At 39.4% G+C, this 6,763-nt stretch overlaps 1 pseudogene; it reads left to right on the forward strand.

Annotated features, from left to right (window-relative positions):
• Positions 1-4,915: 4,915 nt before the first annotated feature.
• LOC118906192 lies at positions 4,916-5,391 on the forward strand (annotated as a pseudogene).
• Positions 5,392-6,763: the final 1,372 nt, after the last annotated feature.

Genomic DNA, 6,763 nt, shown 5'->3' on the forward strand with positions numbered 1-6,763 from the left:
ATAAATAAATAAGTCAGAAGCTCTTTAAAAAAAAAAAAATCAATCCCACCCCTCAGTTCAAGGATGTTCTCAAAGGAAAAGAATAAAAGGAGAAATCATAGCTAAAAAATTAGCTATCCTGGGTCAGCAGTCTGGGACTTTTTCAAGAAGTGTAGTACATCACAGTGTTTCTCAAACTAGTGTGCATATGAATTAACTGGGATCTTGTTAAAAATGAAGATTCTGGTTTATTAGCTCCAGGATCAGGCCAGAGAGTCTGCATTTCCCTCATTCTTCCAAACAAATCTGATACAGCCCAGGCCACACTTTGAGCAGCAGTAGACTGTGTCCAGCCTTGGAACCTTTCTCAGCTTCCATTTCCTGTTGTAGAAAACAGAGAGGATAATAAACTTTCTGCTATGCCCACATGAAAAAATTGTTGTGATGACTAAATTAAAAAATTATGATCTGACATGATCTAGAAAATTTACACGGGATTTCAGAAATCATATAAACCTAACTCTTCAAATTTAAGTGAGAAACAGAGGCTCAAAGACATTTTAACTTGCCCAAGTCACACTGGTGATTGACTGTAGAGTTTTAACCAAATCCTCACCCGGACTCTCAATCCAGTCATCTTTCCCCTCTCTGTGTGCTGGCTGCACATACTGCCTGGTACCTAGTGCTGCAGGTCTGGCTGTCGTTTAATTGTCTCTGTTTTTCCCTTGATGGTGTTACATAATGCCTTGGTTAAAAATGAACTCCAACCATTTCTCCAGGTCCACCTGTCACTACATCCATATCTGATTGCACATTCAGTGAGATGGTTGGCTGTTACTATGTCTCTGAAATCAATCGTTACACTCCACTACTCCATTTTGTGCATTATGGTGAACTTATATTGGGTTTTGCTCCCCTGATGTATGAGAGAAGCACAAACCATAGGCAAAAAAGAGCAGTTAGCTTGTTGCCAAACAACAGAGCAGGCACTGAGCTGGTATCAAAACCCCACACTCAGATCCTCTGTGCATGCTCCAAACCTCTTCAGAAAGAATACAACCCTTCACTATTTACGCCAAACTCTCATTAGTCCAACAGCCTGTTGTCTTAATATTAAAAACCTGCTCATCAATATAGATTTAGGTGAAGGGAAATTATATTCAAAGAGGAACATTCTACCATTTATGATTCACTTTAAAATTCTACCCTTTCATTGTCTCAAAATAATATTGGATCTGCTTTTCTTCCTCTCCTGCAAAGTAGATAATATTGTTCTAAGAACTCAAATTGCATTCCTGTCCTGTGTCTTTTGCCTCCCAGTTGAAGCAGGCCTCTGTGTCTCATGGATTTTAAGTGCCATCTAGTGGTAAATCTTCAGATGTTAAAAAGAATACAATAAAGTTTAATTCATCAAGCATAGTTGGGTCTCCAGACAATGGGATAATCCCTTTACCTGAAAATCACTGTATCTGCCATATGTGAATTACCAATATTCAAGATTTTTAAATACTAAAAAAAAAACTCAAATAAGTGTGAATATTGGTTTGAGCATCCCCTTTAAAAACTATTGTAACTTCTCAATCAAAAAGCATCTGAAAGATCCTTATAATTAGAGTTTTTCTGTTTATATTAGAGACAAATTGAGGCATTCTCAATATTTTTTTTAATTTGAAAGACATGTTTTTAAACCATAAAAGTAGTTTAGCCCTTCTGAGTAACTTGTATTGGTATTTTCTATTTGCTTTGACTATTCTACCCACTTCCTCCATCACAGAGAACAGCAACAACTTGGATTTCATCCTACAGAAAGACAAAAAAATCTTTACTTTCTTTCTCTTCCTTGGAGAAGGAGATCCTGGAAAGATGGAGCCTCTCTTCTCTTCCTCCACTCACATAAGCCTTCAGTGTCTGCTCTTCCTAAGTTTGTAATCTCCCAACCCACCACCTGCACTTAGGTGAATCTGGCTGAGTGCTATAGGATTTGGGCTCCTCTGTCTCTATTATGTACAATGGCAGACAAACCAGAGTGGGCAGAAGTTAAAAATGTGTCTACACAAATGACAATATAAACACAACCAGACAAAATCTATGGGATGCAGCAAAAGCAGTTCTTAGAGGGAAGTTCACAGTCATATAGGCCTTCCTCAAAAAGCAAGAAAAATCTCAAATAAACAACCTAACTTACCACTTGAAAGAATTAGAAAAAGAAGAACAAATAAAACCCAAATTCAGGAGAAGGAAGAAATAATAAAAAGCAGAGAATAAATAAGTAAAATAGAGATTTAAAAAAACAATAGAGCTGGTTCTTTGAAAGGATAAACAAGATTGACAAACCTCTGGCCAGGCTCACCAAGAAGAAAAGAGAAAGAACCCAAATAAACAAAATAAGAAATGCAAAAGGAGACATAACGATTGATACCACAGAAATACAAAAATATAATAACAATAATAAGGGAATACTATGACAATTGTATGCCAACAAATTCGACAACCTAGAAGAAATGGACAAGTTTCCAGAAACATATAGCCCACCAAAATTGAATCAAGAAGAAACAGATAATTTGAACAGACTGATGACTAGAAGTGAGGTAGAATCTATAATTTAAAAACTCCCTACAAACAAAAGTCCAGAACCAGATGGCTTCATAGGTGAATTCTATGAAACATAAAAAGAAGAACTTATGCTGATCCTTCTCCAATTCTTCCAAAAAATTGAAGAGCAGAGAACACTCCCAAATTCATTCTATGAAGCCACCATCACCCTGATATCAAAACCAGACAAAGACACCACCAAAAAAGAAAATTACAGGTCAATATCTTTGATGAATATAGATGCGAAAATTATCAACAAAATGTTAGCAAACTGAATCCAACAACACTTAAAAAAGATTATACACCACGACCAAGTGGGATTCATCCCAAGTTCACAAGAATGGTTCAATATACACAAATCAATGTGATACACCACAGAAATAAAAGAAAAGACAAAATCACACAATCATCTCAATAGATGCAGAAAAAGCATTTGACAAAATTCAACATCCATTAATGATAAAAACTCTTAACAAAGTGGATATAGAGGGAACATATCTCAAGATAATAAATGCTATTTATGACAAACCCACAGCCAATATAATAATCAATGGTAAAAAGCTGAAGGCCTTCACACTAAAATCTGGAATAAGACAAAGATAACCACTCTTACCTCTTCTATTCAACATAGTACTGGAAGTCCTAGCTACAGCAATCAGATGAGAAAAAGAAACAAAAGGTATCCAAACTGGAAGGGAAGAGGTAAAATTGTTATTCTATGCAGATGATATGATATTATACATAGAAAACCCTAAAGATTCCACACAAAAACTACTAGAACTGATAAACTGATTCAGCAATGTAGCATGATACAAGATTAGCATACAGAAATTTGTTGCATTTCTTTACACCAACAATGAAATATTAGAAAGGGAATATTAAAAAAATAAATTTTAAAATCACCCCCCCCAAAATTAAAATACTTAGGAATAAACCTGACCAAGGAGGTGAAAGACTTACATGCTGAGAACTATAAAATGTTAATAAAGGAAATTGAAGATGATTCAAAAAAAATGGAAAGATATCCCATGTTCTTGGATTGGAAGAATTAATATTGTTAAAATGGCCATACTACACAAAGCAATCTACAGATTTAATGTGATCCCTATCAAATTACCAATGACATTTTTCACAGAACTAGAACAAATAATCCTAAAATTCCTATGGAATCATAAAAGAGCCAGAATTGCCAAAGGAATCCTGAAAATAAGAACAAAACAGGAGACATAACCCTCCCAGACTTCAGACAATTCTACAAAGCTACAGTAAACAAAACAACATGGTATTGTCACAAAAACAGATATATGGATCAATGGAACAGAATAGAGAGCCCAGAAATGAACCACACACCTATGGTAAATTAATCTTTGACAAAGGAGGCAAGAATATACAATGGGAAAAAGACATTCTCTTCAGCAAGTGGAGTTGGAAAAGTTGGACAGCTACATGTAAATCAATGAAGTTAGAACAGACCCTCTCACCATACACAAAAATAAGCTGAAAAAGGCTTTAAGACTTAAACATAAGACATGACACCATAAAATTCCTAGAAGAGAACATAGGCAAAACACTCTCTGACATAAATCGTACCAATGTTTTCTTAGGTCAGTCTCCCAAAGCAATAGAAATAAAAGCAAAAATAAATAAATGGGACCTAATCAAACTTACAAGCTTTTGCAGAGCAAAGGAAACCATAAATAAAATGAAAAGACAATCTACAGAATGGGGGAAAATAATTGCAAATGATGCAACTGAATATGGCTTAATTTCCAAAATATACAACAGCTCATACAACTTGACAACAACAACAACAAAACAAACAACCCAATCAAAAAATAGGCAGAAGACCTAAATAGACATTTCTCCAAAGAAGACATACAGATGGCCAACAGGTACATGAAAAGATGCTCAACATCTCTAATTATTAGAGAAATGCAAATCAAAACTATAATGAGGTACCACCTCATACGGGTTAGAATGGTCATCACTAAAATGGGTACAAATAACAATGGCTGGAGAGGGTGTGGAGAAAAGGGAACTCTCCTACACTGTTGGTGGGAATGTAAGTTGGTACAGCCACTGTGGAAAACAGTATGGAGGTTCCTCAGAAAACTAAAAATAAAATTACCATATGGGCTGCCGTTGATCCGGTGCTGCAGTGAGGAGGTGTTTCTCGCCCGTGTTGTGTGTGTGTGTGTGTGTGAGTGAGAGAGCGAGTGAGTGAGTGAGTGAATGTGTGTGTGGGGTGACTCGGCTTGTTGTTGTCGGTGACTTCCCCCTCCCCTCCACCCCTCCCCCTTCCCCGCTGCTGCTGCTGCAGTGGCCGCTCCCTGGGCCATAGGAAATGAGCGATAATGATGACATCAAGGTGGAGAGCGATGCTGACAAACGGGGTCATCATAATGCACTGGAACGAAAACGTAGGGACCACATCAAAGACAGCTTTCACAGTTTGCGGGACTCGGTCCCATCACTCCAAGGAGAGGAGGCATCCCGGGCCCAAATCCTAGACAAAGCCACAGAGTATATCCAGTATATGTGAAGGAAAAACCACACACACCAGCAAGATATTGATGACCTCAAGCGGCAGAATGCTCTTCTGGAGCAGCAAGTCCGTGCACTGGAGAAGGCGAGGTTGAGTGCCCAACTGCAGACCAACTACCCCTCCTCAGACAACAGACTCTACACCAACGCCAAGGACAGCACCATCTCTGCCTTCGATGGGGGCTCAGACTCCAGCTCGGAGTCGGAGCCCGAAGAGCCCCAAAGCAGGAAGAAGCTCCGGATGGAGGCCAGCTAAGCTCCATGGGGCAGGCCAGCAATAAAAACTGTCTGTCTCCTCCATCATCTTATCCTCCTTTCAGTTCATCTTTAAAACCCTCAGAACCATTTAAGAGACTCTTTATTTTTTTCTCCTTCTCTTTTTTTTTATTTTTATTTTTTAATTTTATTTTTACGTAGAAGCTCTTGGACAACAGCTCTCGTTCTCCTTCCCCATTTCCACTATATATTTTTTTAACGTTTCCCTTCAGGGATTCCCTGTCCCCACCAGGAATATTCAAACCAAAACACCCCAACTTGGCAGCTTTTTCTGTGGAGGACAGAAGGCTGGCCAGACCTCTGAGCACATGGTGTCCTGACCACCCACCAGCTCCTTCAGCCCTGCCAGGCGCATGTGCCCAGGGGACTCCTGCCCCTCCCAGGCCTCTCCTCCCGGGCCACCCTCACTGCTGTTTGATAGACTTTGTGAATCTGTGGACTGCTCTACTTTAAGAAGATGACCAGTTTGGAGTAATCAGAATTATTCCCCCTTCTTTTTAAGGATTTTTTTCCCCCTAAAAGGCTATTTATCGCTCCTGCTGAAAGACCAGATCCTTGAAGAAGTTTGTGGTATAAAAGGAAGTGGGGACAGATTTGCAGTGCAGAGTCTTTGGCCTGTTTCACTCCTGCTTCTCTCAGCCAGCCTTAGGGAGGGCTGCGTGACACTCGTGTGGTTTGTGGGGGGACAGCAGCAGTGAAGCGGTAGCCGCCAGGGGGTGGGAGGGGGCGGGACAAGGAGGGAGGGTTGGGTGGGGTAGAGGTTTTGTATTGAGGGCCAGTGATGATGTTTTGATATTTATTTCCTGCTACTGAAATTTGAATCTGAGTGAATTGTCCCTATTTCTGATGATGTCGGTATTGCAAAATGACAGATTCATAAAGTAATGATCAAATCTTCCTTTCTTTCCATGTGTATTTCTAAGAAATAGAGCCAACTGATTTTCTATGTAAATACCAAGAGCAGTTCACCTCATACTAAACCCACACCCCAGTGCAGACACCTCCCCACCCTCGTCCCCCTCCCCTTCTAGCTGTCCTGGAACCTGTCCCCATTATGTGATCCAGCCCTGGTTCTGGCTGTGGTCCGCAGATCCCAGTGAAGGGTTTTGTGTGTTTAGGCCTCATTTCTTTGTCTTTTTCCTACTCTGTTCCTGGCATTTGCTGATTTCTAGTGTATACTCTGTAGTCTCAGTCCGTGTTTGATTCCATTCCATGGAGATAAAAAGTATGTTGTACATACTGCTGAAGAATTGTCTTGCAAGTTAAGGCTTCCCCTTTACTATAAGAGTATAAATAAAAACTTATTTTATCCTTAAAAAAAAAAAATTACCATGCGATCCAGCAATACCACTGCTGGGCATATATCCAGACA

This window comes from Balaenoptera musculus, chromosome 13, assembly GCF_009873245.2.
Source record: "Balaenoptera musculus isolate JJ_BM4_2016_0621 chromosome 13, mBalMus1.pri.v3, whole genome shotgun sequence".
Lineage (NCBI taxonomy): Eukaryota > Metazoa > Chordata > Mammalia > Artiodactyla > Balaenopteridae > Balaenoptera > Balaenoptera musculus.